Genomic DNA, 20,843 nt, shown 5'->3' with positions numbered 1-20,843 from the left:
TTGGAGTTCAAATTAAATAATGAACATGAGCTGAAAGTGCAGACTTTCAGGTTTAATTTAAAGATATTTACAGTTGAAGTCAGAAGTTAACATAAACCTTAGCAAAATACATTTAAACTCAGTTTCACAATTCCTGACACTTAATCCTAGTAAAAATACTGTCTTAGGTCAGTTAGGATTACCACTTTATTTTAAGAATATGAAATGTCAGAATAATAGTAGAGAGAATGATTTTTTGCAAATTGTATATTTTTCCATCACACTCCCAGTGGGTCAGAAGTTTACATACCAAATACTAATTGAGTGCAGCATTGCCTTTAAATGGTTTAACTTGGGTCAAACATTTTGGGTAGCCTTCCACAAGCTTACCACTTACCACAATAAGTTGGGTGAGTTTGGGCCCATTCCTCCTGACAGAGCTGGTGTAACTGAGTCAGGTTAGTAGGCCTCCTTGCTAGCACATGCTTTTTCAGCTCTGACCACAAATGTTCTATAGGATTGAGGTCAGGGCGTTGTGATGGCTACTCCAATATCTTGACATTGTTGTCCTTAAGCCATTTTGCCACAACTTTGGAAGTATGCTTGGGGTCATCGTCCATTTGGAAGACCCATTTGCGACCAAGATTTAACTTCCTGACTGATGTCTTGAGATATACTTCAATATAGCCACATAATTTTACTTCCTCACGATGCCATCTATTTTGTGAAGTGCACCAGTCCCTCCTGTAGCAAAGCACCCCCACAACTTGATGCTGCCACCCCTGTGCTTCACGGTTGGGATGGTGTTCTTCGGCTTGCAAGCTTCCCCCTTTTTCCTCCAAACATAATGATGGTCATTATGGCCAAAGAGTTCTATTTTTGATTTATCAGAGCAGAGGACATTTCTCCAAAAAGTACAATCTTTGTCCCCATGTGCAGTTGCAAACCGTAATCTGGCTTTTTTATCACAGTTTTGGAGTGGTGTTTATGGTGTTTATACTTGCGTACTATTGTTTGTACAGATGAACGTGGCACCTTCAGGCATTTGGAAATTGCTCCCAAGGATGAACCAGACTTGTGGAGGTCTACAATGTTTTTTTCTGAGGTCATGGCTGATTTATTTTGATTTTACCATGATGTCAAGCAAAGAGGCACTGAGTTTGAAGGTAGGCCTTGAAATACATCCACAGGTACACCTCCAATTGACTCAAATTATGTCAATTAGCCTATCAGAAGCTTCTAAAGCCATGGCATAATTTTCTGGAATTTTCCAAGCTGTTTAAAGGCACTTAGTGTATGTAAACTTCTGACCCACTGGAATTGTGATACAATTAATTATAAGTGAAATAATCTGTCTGTTAACAATTGTTGGAAAAATTACTTGTGTAATGCACAAAGTAGATGTCCTAACTGAATTGCCAAAACTATAGTTTGTTAACAAGAAATTTGTGGAGTGGTTAAAAAACAAGTTTTAATGACTCCAACCTAAGTGTATGTAAACTTCCGACTTCAACTTTACATCCAAATCGGGTGAACATTATAGGAATTACAGCACGATTTATTTGTGATCTCCCCTTTTTAAGGGACCAACAGTAATGGGACAATTGGCTGCTCAGTTGTTCCATGACCAGGTGTGTATCATTCCCTCATTAGTTAATTTACAAGTAAGCAGTTGATTTCAAGTGTGGCATTTGCATTTGGGATCTGTTGCTGTTAACCCTCAACATGAAGTCCGAAGAGCTGTCACTGCCAGTGAAACAAGTCATCATTAGGGTGAAAAATATAAACAAACCCATCAGAGAGATAGCAAAAACATTGTATGTGGCCAAATCAACTATTTGATACCTACTAAAAATGGACATAGTGTTTTGGAAATAAACTCTTAAAATAACTATCAAAGTCTCTTATTGCATTACATGGCTGCCTTGTCTGGAAAAGTGATGAAGCTCTGGGGAGAACAGAGAAAGCAGATTATGGTCAGATTATGGATTTACCAGATTGCTTCACCTACTTGTAGATTTCAAGAACAACTGTGCCCTGGCTGAAATTTCAACCCACTGACATGACAGGCATGAGGGTCGATGCACAAAGGAGGAGATAAAGGGAAAGTGCTGGAACACACACAAACAATTATCCACACACACAGCTGTAGAGGGAAAATGTGTGTGCAGGGGTTAATCCCGCTCTAGCCGCTGGACTATGGCTGTCCAGTGAGTCAGCAGTTGAGTGCTTTCTCTAGCTGTTGTCTCCCAACAGTAGTTCATAGTTCATTCATTCATGCTGTGCAGGTCTCTGATCCTAACCAAAGGTAATTGTACACTGGACTTCAAGTCTTTGAGTATTTCCTTTCATCTTCTTCTACAATGAACAAAAACGCAACATGTAAAGTGTTGGTCCCATGTTTCATGAGCTGAAATGAAAGATCACAGAAATGTTCCACACGCACAAAAAGCTTACAGTGGGGCAAAAAAGTATTTAGTCAGCCACCAATTGTGCAAGTTCTCCCACTTAAAAAGATGAGAGAGGCCTGTAATTTTCATCATAGGTACACTTCAACTATGACAGACAAAATGAGAAGAAAAAAAATCCAGAAAATCACATTGTAGGATTTTTAATGAATTTATTTGCAAATTATGGTGGAAAATAAGTATTTGGTCAATAACAAAAGTTTATCTCAATACTTTGTTATATACCCTTTGTTGGCAATGACAGAGGTCAAACGTTTTCTGTAAGTCTTCACAAGGTTTTCACACACTGTTGCTGGTATTTTGGCCCATTCCTCCATGCAGATCTCCTCTAGAGCAGTGATGTTTTGCTGCTGTTGCTGGGCAACACAGACTTTCAACTCCCTCCAAATATTTTCTATGGGGTTGAGATCTGGAGACTGGCTAGGCCACTCCAAGACCTTGAAATGCTCCTTACAAAGCCACTCCTTTTTTGTCCGGGCGGTGTGTTTGAGTTCATTGTCATGCTGAAAGACCCAGCCACATTTCATCTTCAATGCCCTTGCTGATGGAAGGAGATTTTCACTCAAAATCTCACGATACATGGCCCCATTGATTCTTTCCTTTACACGGATCAGTCGTTCTGGTCCCTTTGCAGAAAAACAGCCCCAAAGCATGATGTTTCCACCCCCATGCTTCACAGTAGGTATGGTGTTCTTTGGATGCAACTCAGCATTCTTTGTCCTCCAAACACGACGAGTTGACGAGTTTTTTTTACCAAAAAAGTAATATTTTGGTTTCATCTGACCATATGACATTCTCCCAATCTTCTTCTGGATCATCCAAATGCTCTCTAGCAAACTTCAGACAGGCCTGGACATGTACTGGCTTAAGCAGGGGTACACATCTGGCACTGCAGGATTTGAGTCCCTGGCGGCGTAGTGTGTTACTGATGGTAGGCTTTGTTACTTTGGTCCCAGCTCTCTGCAGGTCATTCACTAGGTCCCCCCATGTGGTTCTGGGATTTTTGCTCACCATTCTGGTGATCATTTTGACCCCACGGGGTGAGATCTTGCGTGGAGCCCCAGATCGAGGGAGATTATCAGTGGTCTTGTATGTCTTCCATTTCCTAATAATTGCTCCCACAGTTGATTTCTTCAAACCAAGCTGCTTACCTATTGCAGATTCAGTCTTCCCAGCCTGGTGCAGGTCTACAATTTTGTTTCTGGTGTCCTTTGACAGCACTTTGGTCTTGGTCATAGTGGAGTGTGACTGTTTGAGGTTGTGGACAGGTGTCTTTTATACTGATAACAAGTTCAAACAGGTGCCATTAATACAGGTAACGAGTGGAGGACAGAGGAGCCTTAAAGAAGAAGTTACAGGTCTGTGAGAGCCAGAAATCTTGCTTGTTTGTAGGTGACCAAATACTTATTTTCCACCATAATTTGCAAATAAATTCATAAAAAATCCTACAATGAGATTTTCTGGATTTCTTTTTCTCATTTTGTCTGTCATAGTTGAAGTGTACCTATAATGAAAATTACAGGCCTCTCTAATCTTTTTAAGTGGGAGAACTTGCACAATTGGTGGCTGACTAAATACTTTTTTGCCCCACTGTATTTCTCTCAAATATTGTGCACAAATTTGTTTACATCCCTGTTAGTGAGCATTTATCATTTGCATAGATAATCCATCCACCTGACAAGTGTTGCATATCAAGAAGTTGGTGCTGGGGACAACAAAAGGCCACTGTAAAATGTGCAGTTTTGTCACACAACAAAACGTCTCAAGTTTTGAGGGAATGTGCAATTGGCATGCTGACTGCAGGAATGTCCACCAGAGCTGTTGCCAGATAATTTAATGTTAATTTATGTATCATAAGCCGCCTCCGCTGACTGCAGGAATGTCCACCAGAGCTGTTGCCAGATAATTTAATGTTAATTTATGTATCATAAGCCGCCTCCAACGTCGTTTTAGTGAATTTTGCAGGACGTCCAACCGGCCTCACAACCGCAGAGTACGTGTATGGCGTTGTGTGGGCGAGCGGTTTGCTGATGTCAACGTTGTGAACAGAGTGCCCATAGCGGTGGTGGGGTTATGGTGTGGGCAGGCATAAGGTATAACACAACAAACACAATTGCATTTTATCAATGACAATTTCAATGCACAGAGATACCGTGACGAGATCCTGAGGCCCATTGTCGTGCCATTCATCTGCCGCCATCACCTCATGTTTCATGGAAGGCCCCATGCCACAAGGATCTGTACACAATTTCTGGAAGCAAAAAATGTTCCAGTTTTTTCATGCCTGCATACTTACCAGACATGTCACCCATTGAGCTTGTCTGGGATGCTCTGGATTGACATGTACGACAGAGTGTTCAAGTTTCCGCCAATATCCAGCAACTTCGCACAGCCATTGAAGAGGAGTGGGACAACATTCCACAGGCCACAATCAACAGCCTGATCAATTCTATGGGAAGGAGATGTGTCGCGCTGCATGAGGCAAATGGTGGTCACTTTTTTTTTCACACCCCTTGGCCCTTCCCAAGAGTGGTTGCCAGAAGATAACGAACCTACCTTTATGACTGTTTACACTGAACTGCACTGAGGTTGGAATGCAATCATGGTTACATTAAGACACTGTGGAGTTGGAACGAGATATGGGTAAGAAAATGTACCTCTATGCAGGGGTGGGATATGCCACTGGACTCCAAATTTTACCTTTATCCACCTTGCTCTACCAAGAAGATTTAAATACTGCTAGTTTCCCCAGAAAACTGACCTTTTCGTCCTCACGCTAACGAGCAGTAGCCACAGCAGCAAATATGGAATGGCACATCGTGTTGAACAACAAAGGAGCTGATTAGCTGACACTGCCATTACAAACGGTGTCTTAATGTAACCATGATTGCATTCCAACCTCAGTGCAACACAGTATAAAAAATAGTAAAGGTAGGTTTGGTATCTTCTGGCACCCACTCTTGGGAAGGGCCAAGGAGACCCGCTGCCCCTGGAAGGGGACACATTTTGGGGGCCTTGTTCAAATTAAAATAATTGCTTCATTGAAGAATGCATTGATTTCACGAATCATGTCAGATCATTAATCACCCACATGAAAGAATAAAGGAAGGAATGTATTTCAAAGTGTCCTACTGGTATTTGAACAGAGCCTTAGTTTTTACTCCTTGGGCCAATTGAAATGTCTTATTAGCCCAATAATACACAATTTATGATAGATCATATTCATCTCTGACCAATTTATATGTGTTCAATGTCCGCTGATTTTTGTTGTTGAATATCTGACCAACAGACTCAACAACAGATCCATGACAGTAGGAGGCGATATATAGGCCTACAAAACCCCTTTTTGGTTCAACAAGCGTTGAAATCGGGGTTTAAATAAAATCCTGGATAAGCGAATCCAACATCGGGGTTAGAGTCAACCATCTACATTGTATGGATTTTTGACCATTCAGCACGGGTTCCATTTGCAAAGTGATTCTACACAGAGGAGCTAGTAGTTGGCTCGCTAACTACTGTTGACGGTTGGAGTTCGGCATCTGTTTTCACCAGCGACGTTGTTCAGGGCTGTGCTTCCGCCATGTTGAAGCGGCTCTCTGCTAGCAGCAAGTTGTGACTGACTGGCTAGGACCGACTAGATAGAGTCGGGGGGGCTGCTACCGCGCTGGTGACGCAGGAAAAACACCCAAGATATGACCAAAAAACAGGCTATTCTAACAGACCGTTGAGCTTATTATGAAATTGCAGTATATAGGACACATTTATGTCATAAACCACGACACAATCGTCAAGGCTGGAGTAGTTCGTGAATAGAGAAGTCCTATCAAATTCCTGGTAAGTTGTTAGCAGCTAGTTTGCTAGCTAACTTAGCTTGCGCTCTTAACAGTGTCAACTGGTGTAGTGTGGGTATGGCAGTAACATTAGCTAGCTATTTCTTTTGTTTGAAATTTTATTGTACTGAAATACATTGATACACGTCTTTAATCATTGAATAATTCAACTTGGATTGGAAACATGCTACGTTAGTTGGTTCTGGCAGAAGGTAGCTAACGTTGGCTAGCTAGTTAGCCAAGTTTACTGACTCACCCACTGTCAGAGCAGGGAAAACGGGTCTTCAATGTGGAGTTAGCTAGTTGTTTAGCGATCAAAATAGTTAACGTTGTTGAAAGCCGGGTCGATATCAGCCAGATCATGTTCGTTTGCTTACTAGTTAGTTGACGTTTATGTTATCTAGGTAATGGCAGGCGTTTCCTCACCCTGAACCCTAATGTCTGAGTTTTATTATGGTTTCAATCGTGAAATGTCGCACAGTGACATAAGATAGCTCACCAAGCCAACATTGACAAGGTAACGTTAGCTAGTACCGCATAAAATTATTTCTCTATGGACTTGGTTGCGTGGCCTACTCCAAAACAACCACAGTAGCTAATGTTAGCTACATACCTACAGTTAGCTCAGCTAACTAGCTCACGTTATCGAGTTAGCTAACTAGCCCCTTCTCTGCTGAATGTAAATGTTTCTTAACGAGCAGTTCGTAATGTGTCTGTAAATCTAGCCAGGTATCTAGCTACCTATACGTACCCAAGAGAACTTGCATCAACGGTTATTTAACGCTAGTTGGTCAGGCCAAAGGCCCGGAACACTGCGATTGGAAACTAGGCCTTCAAGGGGCAGTTCGCACTGCGATATCAGGCTTTCTGTAAGTCATATTAGCCGTAAAGAGTGTTGTTAGCTTCCTAATTTAGCTAGCTGTGTTTTACCAAAGTTTTCGATTTGCGTTGTTTAAAGATATGCCATTTCTGACTTCAGAATAAGATATTTATTTCCTTTATGAATCAACTCAGATCAGAGCCAACCTACATGTTGATCGTGTTCTAAGTATTTTATGTGTCTAGATAGCTAGCTAGCAAAGATGAAGGAGCATAATCATGGACGTGTAGGGTCGATTGTGATATTTATTTGTATAACTTGTAAACGACTGCGTCAACAAGCTTCTCAGTTACTGGTCAACCTCCTTGAAAAAGTATAGTTATACTACATATCCAGTGATTGTTTTCGTAGCTAGTGATCTTACCATAATGATGGAAGACATACATGGCTAATCAGCTAGCTAACTAGATCAGTAGCATTTATTTATTTATTTATTTATTTATTTATTTGTTACCTCCAATGTCATCATGGACATAGCTAATATTCGAGTTTGATTTCGGAGTAGACTGTCAGTTTGACCATTACTGTCTTGTCTTTGCCCATGTTATCCGTTATATAGCTGTAGTTAATGGCCCATTTCATAACATGGCATAGCCAGCAAGTGATGTTTAGAGTGCTAGCTAGCCCGACAGGCCGCAACAGCATTTCTGTGTTATTAGCCTTCCAGTGAGAGACTGAAGGATGTTGAACAGAGGATGACCACCGTGTCTAACAATGCCATTCAATATGGTTTCATTTTCAATACATAGTTACTGATTGAAATGAATGGTAATTCAATGTAGCCTACATAATGTTGTTTTGAGCTGGGCTTTCTAGGCTTGGAAATATATTTTAGTAGAAGCTGTTTAATGGTATGTTTCTGACGTCAGTGGCCACCTGCAGAAAGCACAGGAAATGTTTCAGTATCCTCAAAATGTCCTTAATGGCTGGGCTGACAGCTGTGTGCTCCTGGCTCTCATTTGTGCCACTGCTTGCTGTTTGCTATACATAAGTTGCAACTTGTCACTCCTATCTTGAAGAGAGAGTGCAAGATTTTGGCAACTTAGCCCTTTTTTCATCTTAGTCAGATGAACTCATGGATACTATTTTTATGTCTCTGCATGCAGATTGAAGGAAGTTGTAGGTAGTTTTGCAACCTGTTATTATCTAGCGTTGGTGTAATGGCTAAATCTACAGCAACCTCTTGTGTCTAGTGCCAATTTTAGAATTTATCCTACCATTTCTACTGATCTGCATGCCAGTTATGATATGTGCAGTACAACTAATTGTCTATTGAATGTCTAATTGCCCAGAAACGGGAGAATTCCATAGCTTGTTAAACAGAGGAGCTTTCTATTAGCACCACAGAGCTCAACTATAGGCCTCCCTACATTAGATTTAAAAAATGTAACTAGGCAAGTCAGTTCAGAACAAATTTTTATTTACAATGATGGCCAAACCCGGACGATTCTGGGCCAATTGTGCGCCGCCCTTTGGGACTCTCAATCACGGCCGGATGTGATACAGCCTGGATTTGAACCAGGGACTGTAGTGACGCCTCTTGCACTGAGATGCAGTGTCTTAGACTGCTCGGGAGCCCAGATGAGCAAAGCCGCACCAAGGCTCTGTCCAAGGTGTTGAATCCAGCGTGGTCTTCACTCCTTTAAAATGCATTTATTGATCTTTGTATTGTACTTAGTGATTTTTGCCATTGTTTGGTTGAATTTGTTTGGCATGCATCCTTGATGATTGTAAGCAATTCCTTTGATGTTATGCCTCTTCATGCATTATGTATATTTGCCTGAAATATGCTGTTGTGGCTAGCAGTGTTAATGCAATGGTCATTTTGATATCTGCATTTGAAGTTGTCCTTATTTTGACTTGATGGCCTGAATTTAGTGGTTTTAATATGTTTAGTGTCTTGATTTCTGGACCATATTCCTTTGCGTTTTCATCAAGATGGATTCATCATTTCCTTGTTATGTGCGTCTTCCTTGCCGTTTTCAATTGCATTTATCAGACGTTTCAATTGTTTTTCTATGGAAATTTTGTTGCAACACTTGGAAATGTGAGTTATACGTCTGTTAATATGTATAAATTGAACCTCATTACTTGCATTTTTGTAGAACCGTTCCATTAAAACAGGCTACAGAACTAAAAGGCTGAATAATAAATGTGATTTAAAAATAACAATTTATTGCAAAATATAAGGTTCCCATAACCTTGTATTTTGCAATAAATTGTTATTTTTAAATCACAGACGCACATGTCTTGGCAGAAAATGTACAAAAAAATGTAAATATAGGCCTACCAACAGGCCTACCAACAGCCCTAAACATAACTGAATGTAATAAAAATTGATTTATTTCCGTATTATCAAGTCCATATCTGCTGCTGAGAATCGTAGCCTACTCTGTCTCCTGTCTCCCCAGTCTCTTATTCCAAATCCTCTGCAACACACACACATGTTCACATTACTACTTCCTGAAATGTACTGCCATGAACATCACAAGCTTATATAATTTTGTACTGAACATCCCATCTTACCGATTTTTATTTTATAGTGTGATTCTTGTCTCTGCTTTCTATTGCTGAGCCACATATCTGCGCCATATTTGGAGACTTAGCTGCACACAGGCTTCCGAGTGGTCTGTTGTCAGCCGGCTGCGTGAAGGGATCGACTTAATGTGTGAAAAGATATGTTCACAAAGATATATGGATCCAAATACTGAAAGCATTACACATGCAACCTTCTGCAGACTGTCATCTTTCACTGGCAGGCTCTCCCAACAGTGGATAATGGAGGCCCCTTGGTTTCTGTCTTCATGTTCATTGCGCAGCGCTGTGAATTTCGATGACCAAAGGGAGGTGGCCTTGAGCTAGAACAGCTGCATCTCAGAGTCCTCGGTCCCTATCCACTGAAACACAGACAGACCCAAGTTGCTCTCCTCAAAGTTGTCTGGCTTCATCAAAAAATGTGGCATGAAAATCGGACAGAGAACTCGGACTTCAGCACCCCCTTGTACAGCATCCCCATGTACTGATAGTGTGCCGCGTTGACCGCCCTTTGAGTTGCTTGAAGTAGCGGAACTTTCCACTTTGAATATCCCGCAAGTAGACGTCTAGCTTGGCAGGGAATGCCTTACGTGCATGGAACAGATCCAGCACTGTCTGGCCTGCACCCTGCAGGCACAGGTTGAGCTCATTGAGGTGACCTGTTATGTGAGTGAGAAACATCCAGTTTTACAAGCCAATCCTCATCCTCAAGCTCTGGGTAGTTTTGGCCCTTTTTGTAGCCAGAAAGGCTTCAACTGTATCACATTCCACGAACCGTTCCAAAACCTTCCTTCCACTTAACCACCTGACACTGCAGTGGAGAGGCAAGTCTTTGTGGATTTGTTCAAGCTCTTCCAGCAGTGACTGACACTGTGACATATGAGCGAGCAGCAAGGGAATTTACCATTTTAATTACAGTAGCCATTACAGTACCTAAATTGGAATTTGAATTCTTGGAACACAGATTCTCTTGGTGAATGATAGTGAAATTAACCACGGGGTGGCCAATCATATTTTCAATCAGCTTTACAAATCCTATTTCCCCACCATAGCGGGGGCACAGTTAGTTGTAATAGTGAATATGTTCTTAATACTGACACATCTCCTCAAAATGACCCGTGAAGGCTTTTTTTGCTACACCTTCCCCTTTAGTGTTACCATGTATGGGTTTTAGACAAAGCAGCTACTTACAAAGCAGCTACTTGCGTACCTGCTCTGTCACGGTATCTTGCAACAATTACCAGATGTGTAATGTCATTCACATCCACACTCTCATCAAGAGCCACGCTAAACACAGGTGCATCTTTTAACTCTACAGTTTGCAACTCTTTTACCTTTTCAGCTATTTTGAGAACATGCCTTTCAACAGTTCTGGCAGACATGTGCATGTCTTATCTTTGAGAAGATTGTGTCTGTTAGGCAATCCTTCAAATAAAGCCTGTCAACTACTGAGGAAAGCCTCCTTGATATATTCCCCATCAATAAATGGTTCCTTGTTTAGCAATGCACTGCACAATTTTTTAAATATATTTTTTTACTTTTGTTAACACAGTGCCTTGCTTTTCTTACCTGGGCACGGACCTCTTGATTCCTTCTGCCTGGTCCGCATGTCTCGTTTCAAAATGCAATGTGCACTTGATGTCTGACAAACAGCAGTTTTACAACAGAGAGCAAACAGCCTGGCCCTGAAGTAAAAGGAATCGGAGGCAATAAATGAGCGGACGCTTGCCTTATTTTTCTTTGCTGATGACATTTTGTGCCCTGAACTTAAAAAAAATATATTTAAAAAAATAAAGGTTTGCTAGCTGTTAGCCATGTGTAAACTATTCTCATCTTCAGTGCCGCCTATATCATTTAATTATTTGTATTATTTGGGGGGGTGGGATGGGGTGGCTTGCCAAGCATTGGCGTGCCAAGGCAAATTCCCTCGTGTGCCTTATGTTGCTGACCCCTGGTCTACAGGAACAGCCAGCATGCTAGTTGTTCCCATGACTGGAAGTCAACATGAACTGTTCCCATAGACTTCCAGTCATTGCGCTAACCCTAGTTAGCAATTGCTTTAACACTAGTTGGCAACTTAGAACTGTAAAAATACATTGTATCCATGAGTTAATCTGACTCTGGGTAAATCGAAAAAAAGGACCGAAATGCCAGAATCTCACACTGTCCCTTTTAAAGGGTGTCTTGGCAGAAAATGTACAAAAAAATGTAAATATATATTTTTGGGGGATGTTGACAATGACTTAGCAGGGGTGGCCTTTATGAAGGAAATATCATGTTAGAATACATGATCAAACCCTCATGTTCCAATACTTGTGTGGATTGGATTTCCAGTCATATTGTCTATCTTTGCCAGGCAGGACTGGTGTCGTCCCTGTGTTCAGGAGGATGCAACATACTGGACTTTGCAGATCGAAATGCCATGAATAGATAATCAGACATGATTCAGTATTTGACATGTCAAAGAAAGGCATGTCTGTCTATTCTAATCAATATATTTATATTTGAGTTGTGCCAGACTGAGCACTAGCCAGTGCCCAGGCTTCCAGCTGGGCGGAGAGGACCGAGAGAGTAAACAATACTCATCATTATGGCTCATGGCCTTATGTGTCCTCTGGAGCTGTGGCTGGCCTTTGTTGGCTCATACAGGGTCAGTGTGTGTGGTTATAAACCAGATTGTACGGTCCAGCTGGAGGGACAATAAAGGTTATGGAGATAGACATTCGATGAAGTTGAAGCTATGATAAAGTTATGTCTTTCTGTAGGCTGGTTTATTGAAATTATATTTGTCCGCAGTTTGGCTTCATTTTTGAGGAAGTTTTATTTTGATTTGTGAAGTGGTTGAGCAGGTCTCCCAAAGACAGAGAAAAAAGGCATCTCGTCCAGACGTTCTGTGCTGGTCTGGAACAGAATTGTAAAGGGATCATTCCGTGTCATTTCAGCAGAAATCGTTTCTGTAGTCAGAAACATAAGATTAGCATTCCTGAAATATGAAATATAATTTGATCTCTGAGAAATGAAGCTAATTGATTACACCTAAATTGGCCATTTTAAATTCATAGGGTTCATATAACCTTCAGTAAATATATAGCACCTAACGTGATTTCGACCATAATTGTGAAGAACCCAATAAAATGGTAAAAAGCCAACATCACCCCAGTAACCAGTATACTGTATCAGCTCTCTGTCTGACAAGTAGTATAGAGCTGCTGCTTGGAGTATTGCTTCTTCAACCTTTAACGCATTCCCTTTGAATCTGGTGATGGTTTTTGTCCTCTTCAGAGACATTTGACATTGAAGTCGCTTGTAATTTTTAACCATAAAATAGTCAAAGTACCAAGTTTTGCCCACTAGATGCCACTTTTCCTGCTACTGCCACCACACCCTTTTATTCATTTTAATGGTGTCTTGTGTTTTATTACTTTAATCCCAAAAAAGGCCCAAACACACACTGTGTAGTGTTTTGCAATGGTTTTGCAATCACTAACCACAGTACGTATAGAGACGTTTTCTAATAATTTTATTGAAAAACACATTGTATTTTATTAGGGTTGTCACATTTTTTTGTCACTAGTCCATTTCTCTATCAAAGTTTTGTGCTTGTAGGAAAATACTTTTACCATACGGATAGAGCTGCCATTCAGAGCTGCCATTTTTTGGGGGGACTATTCAATGAGTCTTGGGTTGATGCATTAGGTTGCTAAGAGAAATACAAACTGAATTTCGTCCTTGGAGCACTTGCTTGACCACACAATCTATTTTCATCATACCCAAAGTTGCAAAGAAAATTATGTGATCCATTGAATATGTTCCTCTGGCGATGTAGAGGTGAATCCAGGCCCTGCAGTGCCTAGCTCCACTCCTATTCCCCAGGCGCTCTCTTTTGACGACTTCTGTAACCGTAATAGCCTTGGTTTCATGCATGTTAACATTAGAAGCCTCCTCCCTAAGTTTGTTCTATTCACTGCTTTAGCACACTCTGCCAACCCGGATGTTCTAGCTGTGTCTGAATCCTGGGTTAGGAAGACCACCAAAAATTCAGAAATTTTAATTCCAAACTACAACATTTTCAGACAAGATAGAACTGCCAAAGGGGGCGGTGTTGCAATCTACCACCAAAGATACTGCAAAGATAGCCTGCAGAGTTCTGTCCTACTATCCAGGTCTGTACCCAAACAATTTGAACTTCTACTTTTAAAAATCCACCTCTCTAAAAACAAGTCTCTCACCGTTGCCGCCTGCTATAGACCACCCTCTGCCCCCAGCTGTGCTCTGGACACCATATGTGAACTGATTGCCCCCCATCTATCTACAGAGTTCGTGCTGCTAGGCGACCTAAACTGGAACATGCTTAACACCCCAGCCATCCTACAATCTAAACTTGATGCCCTCAATCTCACAAATTATCAATGAACCTACCAGGTACCTCCCCAAAGCCTTAAACACGGGCACCCTCATAGATATCATCCTAACCAACTTCCCCTTTAAATACACCTCTGCTGTCTTCAACCAAGATCTCAGCGATCACTGCCTCATTGCCTGCATCTGTAATGGGTCAGCGGTCAAACGACCTCCACTCATCACTGAAAAACGCTCCCTGAAACACTTCTGCGAGCAGGCCTTTCTAATCGACCTGGCCGGGGTATCCTGGAAGGATATTGATCTCATCCCGTCAGTAGAGGATGCCTGGATATTTAAAAAAAAATGCCTTCCTAACCATCTTAAATAAACATGCCCCATTCAAGAAATTTAGAACCAGGAACAGATATAGCCCTTGGTTCTCCCCAGACCTGACTGCCCTTAACCAACACAAAAACATCCTATGGCGTTCTGCATTCGCATCGAACAGCCCCTGTGATATGCAGCTGTTCAGGGAAGCTAGAAACCATTATACACAGGCAGTTAGAAAAGCCAAGGCTAGCTTTTTCAAGCAGAAATTTGCTTCCTGCAACACTAACTCAAAAAAGTTCTGGGACACTGTAAAGTCCATGGAGAATAAGAACACCTCCTCCCAGCTGCCCACTGCACTGAAGATAGGAAACACTGTCACCACTGATAAATCCACCATAATTGAGAATTTCAATAAGCATTTTTCTACGGCTGGCCATGCTTTCCACCTGGCTACTCCTACCCCGGTCAACAGCACTGCACCCCCAACAGCAACTCGCCCAAGCCTTCCCCATTTCTCCTTCTCCCAAATCCATTCAGCTGATGTTCTGAAAGAGCTGCAAAATCTGGACCCCTACAAATCAGCCGGGCTAGACAATCTGGACCCTTTCTTTCTAAAATTATCTGCCGAAATTGTTGCCACCCCTATTACTAGCCTGTTCAACCTCTCTTTCGTGTCGTCTGAGATTCCCAAAGATTGGAAAGCAGCTGCGGTCATCCCCCTCTTCAAAGGGGGGGACAATCTTGACCCAAACTGCTACAGACCTATATCTATCCTACCGTGCCTTTCTAAGGTCTTCGAAAGCCAAGTCAACAAACAGATTACCGACCATTTCGAATCTCACCATACCTTCTCTGCTATGCAATCTGGTTTCAGAGCTGGTCATGGTTGCACCTCAGCCACGCTCAAGGTCCTAAACGATATCTTAACCGCCATCGATAAGAAACATTACTGTGCAGCCGTATTCATTGATCTGGCCAAGGCTTTCGACTCTGTCAATCACCACATCCTCATCGGCAGACTCTACAGCCTTGGTTTCTCAAATGATTGCCTCGCCTGGTTCACCAACTACTTCTCTGATAGAGTTCAGTGTGTCAAATCGGAGGGTCTGCTGTCCAGACCTCTGGCAGTCTCTATGGGGCTGCCACAGGGTTCAATTCTTGGACCGACTCTCTTCTCTGTAAACATCAATGAGGTCGCTCTTGCTGCTGGTGAGTCTCTGATCCACCTCTACGCAGACGACACCATTCTGTATACTTCCGGCCCTTCTTTGGACACTGTGTTAACAACCCTCCAGGCAAGCTTCAATGCCATACAACTCTCCTTCCATGGCCTCCAATTGCTCTTAAATACAAGTAAAACTAAATGCATGCTCTTCAACCGATCGCTACCTGCACCTACCCGCCTGTCCAACATCACTACTCTGAACGGCTCTGACTTAGAATACGTGGACAACTACAAATACTTAGGTGTCTGGTTAGACTGTAAACTCTCCTTCCAGACCCATATCAAACATCTCCAATCCAAAGTTAAATCTAGAATTGGCTTCCTATTTCGCAACAAAGCATCCTTCACTTATGCTGCCAAACATACCCTTGTAAAACTGACCATCCTACCAATCCTCGACTTTGGCGATGTCATTTACAAAATAGCCTCCAATACCCTACTCAACAAATTGGATGCAGTCTATCACAGTGCAATCCGTTTTGTCACCAAAGCCCCATATACTACCCACCATTGCGACCTGTACGCTCTCGTTGACTGGCCCTCGCTTCATACTCGTCGTCAAACCCACTGGCTCCATGTCATCTACAAGACCCTGTTAGGTAAAGTTCCCCCTTATCTCAGCTCGCTGGTCACCATAGCATCTCCCACCTGTAGCACACGCTCCAGCAGGTATATCTCTCTAGTCACCCCCAAAACCAATTCTTTCTTTGGCCGCCTCTCCTTCCAGTTCTCTGCTGCCAATGACTGGAACGAACTACAAAAATCTCTGAAACTGGAAACACTTATCTCCCTCACTAGCTTTAAGCACCAACTGTCAGAGCAGCTCACAGATTACTGCACCTGTACATAGCCCACCTATAATTTAGCCCAAACAACTACCTCTTTCCCAACTGTATTTCATTTTCATTAATTTATTCATTTTGCTCCTTTGCACCCCATTATTTTTATTTCTACTTTGCACATTCTTCCATTGCAAAACTACCATTCCAGTGTTTTACTTGCTATATTGTATTTACTTTGCCACCATGGCCTTTTTTGCCTTTACCTCCCTTCTCACCTCATTTGCTCACATTGTATATAGACTTGTTTATACTGTATTATTGACTGTATGTTTGTTTTACTCCATGTGTAACTCTGTGTCGTTGTATCTGTCGAACTGCTTTGCTTTATCTTGGCCAGGTCGCAATTGTAAATGAGAACTTGTTCTCAACTTGCCTACCTGGTTAAATAAAGGTAAAATAAAAAATAAATAAATAAAAATAAACATGAGACCAGCAAAATGTATAAAAGGGTGTGGTGGCAGTAGCAGGGACAGCGGCATCGGTGGGCAAAACTTGGTACTTTCAGACTAATTTATGGTAAAAACTGCAAGTGACTTCAATGTCAAATCTCTCTGAACAAGAGACAAAAAATCATCACCCGATTCAAAGGAATGCATTACAAAGGTTGAAAAAGCAATACTCCAAGCAGCAGCTCCATTGCAGGCGGGAGGTAGCCTAGTGTTTAGAGCGTTGGACTAGTAACAGAAAGGTTGCACGATCAAATCCCCGAGCTGACAAGGTAAAAATCTGTCGTTCTGCCCCAGAACAAGGCAGTTAACCCACTGTTCCTAGGCCGTCATTGAAAATAAGAATTTGTTCTTAACTGACTAGTTAAATAAAGGTAAAATAAAAATACTACTTGATCTTGACATCTAGCCACTTAGCTCTATCAAGTTAGCAAACCAAACGCATAGCTGGATCTCTGAGCTGGATAGAAATACCCTGGTATATGGTATTTTTCGCCCTGGCCTAACTCACTGTAGCATGCATATCAATACACACAACTATCTAGGTCAAATAGGGGAGAGGCGTTGTGCAGTTAATGTTGGCTTTATCAGTTTTTTTTAAACCAGGTTTGCTTTTCATTTGAGCAATATGAGATGGAACAGATATAATGCTGTATACTTTCTTGAATTTGTTCTGGATTTGGAGACTGTGAAAAGACCCCTGGTGGCATGTCTGGTGGGGTAAGAGTGTGTGTCAGGACTGTGTGTAAATTGACTATGCAAACATTTTTGGATTTTCAACACAATGTTTCTTATAAAAAGAACCAATGCAGTCAGTCAATCCTATACATTTTAAATGACCAATTATATTTAAACAAAATAATGTTTCAGGAATGCCATTCTTATATTTCTAACTACAGGAACTATCTGAGATGGTGGGTGTAAATCCTCTTACTTGTGCTTTTTGAGGTGGAATGACTTGAAGAGTGAGCGTGAAAGGGATAAAAGACCCCCGGCTTCCTGGCCAACCAATCCCATGGTTACTTAAGGAAATCCTTTCCTCTCTTGTCTGAAACTCAGAAAGACAAGTTGTCTTTGCTGTATGGTGCCCAGAGTTAAAATACTACAACACCATGTGCACCACCATCACTTTAGGCCTACATGTCTAGAATAAGACCCAACTAGAAATTATGTATGACTCATTTCCAGAATATGTGGTTTTGTAGAATAATTTACAAGTTTTCCTCTGGTCAGGGTTTATGGCAGTAGGAAAAGCAGGCAGCAAGTTCAGTATGTCACACATTTCCATTACATACAGTGCATTCAGAAAGTATTCATACCCCTTGACCCCTTGACCTTTCCCACAAAGGTCTGAAATTGTGTTTAAGTTTTGCAGTTTTGTTTTTGCTTTGTTCTTATGGGGTATTGTGTATTGATTGTTACATTACTTCCTTATTCTATACATAATTTGGAAAAAGTAAAGGGTTCTGAATACTTTCCAAATTCACTGTATGAACTTCAGTCTTCTCCCAATCTAATCTAGGCCTAAATGAGCAGTTCTTGTTTGCCAAGATAATCCATCCACCTGACAGGTGTGGCATATCAAGAAGCTGATTAAACAGCATGATCATTACACAGGTGCACCTTGTGCTGGAGACAATTAAAGGCCATTGTAAAATGTGCAGTTTTGTCATACAACACACACAATGCCACATTTGTCTCAAGTTGAGGGAATGTGAAATTGGCATGCAGACTGCAGGAATGTCCATCAGAGCTGTTGCCAGAGAATGTAATGTTCATTTCTCAACCATAAGCCCCCTTGTTTTATAGAATTTCGAAGTACGTGCAACCAGCCTCACAACCGCAGAGCACGTGTATGGTGTCGTGTGGGCGAGCGGTTTGCAGATGTCAAAGTTGTGAACAGAATGCCCCAGGGTGGCGGTGGTGTTATGGTATGGGCAACATTCCACTGGCCACAATCAACAGCCTGATCAACTCTATGCGAGGATGTCACACTGTATGAGGCAAATGGTCACACCAGATACTGACTGGTTTTCTGATCCATGCACCTACTTTAAAAAAAAGTTATCTGTGACCAACAGATGCATATCTGTATTATTTTCCATAGATTAAGGCCCCTATGAATTTCAATTGACAGATTTCTTATATATGAACTGTAACTGAAATTGTTGCTTTTATTTTTGTTCAATATTTTTGAGTGCTTAGGCCTAGGCTATTCCTTTGTTTTCCTTCTGATCTCAGTCGGATGAATATTAAACTGAGGATTGGATTTTTTCTGAACAATGGCTTTTGTTGTTGCTCAATCTAAAACTTTAGGAGAGGTCTGTCTGGATGGCCAATGCTATGGGATTTTGGAGGAGAATACTGAGTGCAGTGGTCTTGTAGGAATAACCCTTTGGCTGCGTTTAGACAGGCAGCCCAATTCTGATATTCTTTCCACCTAATTGGTATTGATCAGTCAGATTTTTTCACCTCAGATATTTTTCAGAGCTGATCTGATTGGTCAAAATACCAATTTAGTGAAAAGAATATCAGATCAGAATTGGGCTACCTGTCTAAATGAGTCTTGCACGCTAAGCACACATTGTAAGCGTTTCCATCGTGTGGCTTTTGGTCACTCAGCGGTTTATTCCTTGTTCAGTGATTATTCCAAGTGGAGTGTAGGGCGACTATATTGAATGAATGGTTTTGCACGATATTCCAGATGCCTTTATCACAAGAATCATTTTTATGAGCATTTATGTCCGCTTGCTCTCATGTTGTCTTTTTGGTTTCGTCTCCTATCCTCCTAGTGTGCTGTTTGCACCTTCCCATTTACACCAGAGATCTGTATATTATAGAAAGATGCTCATGTCTCCACCGTAACAATGGGAGTCATTGTCCCAAAGGTGGGAAAAGGCAGGCAAGAAGTTTAGGTCCAAAATAAGCTAATAGAAACGTATTGGGCTTTTCTTGGCGAGCGTGAAACCTCTCACTTCGCCTCTTCCTCTCTGTTTGCACACACACACCATGCCCCTCCCCCTGCCACTCACACAACAAAGATGAGAGATCACGACTTCTTCTCTGAAAAGTGGTTTCAACTCGCTATTTGCATTTGAGGTTTGGTCCAACAGAATCAGCTATTTTCAGGTCTCCAGAGATGTTAGATCGGGTTCAAGTCCGGACTCTGGCTGGGCCACTCAAGGACATTGAGACTTGTACCAAAGCCACTCCTGCAATGTCTTGGCTGTTTGTTTTGGGTCATTGTCCTGTTGGACCCCAGTCTGTGGTCCTGAGCACTCTGGAGCAGGTTTTCATCAAGGATCTCTTTGTACTTTTCTCCGTTCATCTTTCCCTCGATCCTGACTAGTCTCCCAGTCCCTACCGCTGAAAAACATCCCCACAGCATGATGCTGCCACCACCATGCTTCACTGTAAGGATGGTGCCAGGTTTCCTCCAGACGTGACGCTTGGCATTCAGGCCAAAGAGTTCAATCTCGGTTTCATCAGACCAGAGAATCTTGTTTCTCATGGTCAGAGACCTTTCAGGTGCCCTTTGGCAAACTCCAAGCAGGCTGTCATGACATACTGAGGAGTGGCTTCCGTCTGGCCACTCTACCATAAAGGCCTGATTGGTGGAGTGGTGCAGAGATGGTTGTCCTTCTGGAAGGTTCTCCCATCTCCACAGAGGAGCTCTGTCAGTAACCATCCTCCCTGACCAAGGCCTTTCAAACCGATTGCTCAGTTTGGCCAGTTGGCCAGCTCTAGGAAGCGTCTTGGTGGTTCCAAACTTCTTCCATTCAATTTTTGCTGTGAAAAATCTCAAGGTTGATCAACAGAAACAGGATTCACCTGAGCTCAATTTCAAATCTCATTGCAAAGGGTCTGAATAGTTATATAAATATGGTATTTAAATTCTAAAAACCTGTTTTTGCTTTCTGATTATGGGATATTGTGTGTAGATTGAGAAAAAAATATAATTTGATAC

General features: G+C 41.8%; 1 protein-coding gene across 7 annotated transcripts in view; it reads left to right on the top strand.

Annotated features, from left to right (window-relative positions):
• Nucleotides 1–5,801: 5,801 nt before the first annotated feature.
• LOC112225329 (probable ubiquitin carboxyl-terminal hydrolase FAF-X) overlaps nt 5,802–20,843 on the top strand; it is an 86,772-nt gene continuing 71,730 nt past the window's right edge. For 6 of the 7 annotated variants that reach the window (XM_024389193.2, XM_024389190.2, XM_024389189.2 and 3 more), the window contains exon 1: nt 5,802–6,281. The gene's annotated coding sequence lies outside the window, so the exon portion shown is untranslated. The remainder of the gene's footprint in view (nt 6,282–20,843) is intronic. The other variant, XM_024389192.2, reaches the window with a different exon arrangement.

Source organism: Oncorhynchus tshawytscha, linkage group LG26 (genome assembly GCF_018296145.1).
Source record: "Oncorhynchus tshawytscha isolate Ot180627B linkage group LG26, Otsh_v2.0, whole genome shotgun sequence".
NCBI classification, from domain to species: Eukaryota; Metazoa; Chordata; class Actinopteri; order Salmoniformes; family Salmonidae; genus Oncorhynchus; species Oncorhynchus tshawytscha.
The sequence above is the reverse complement of the archived record's forward strand: the minus strand, read 5'-3'. Positions and strand labels throughout refer to the sequence as shown.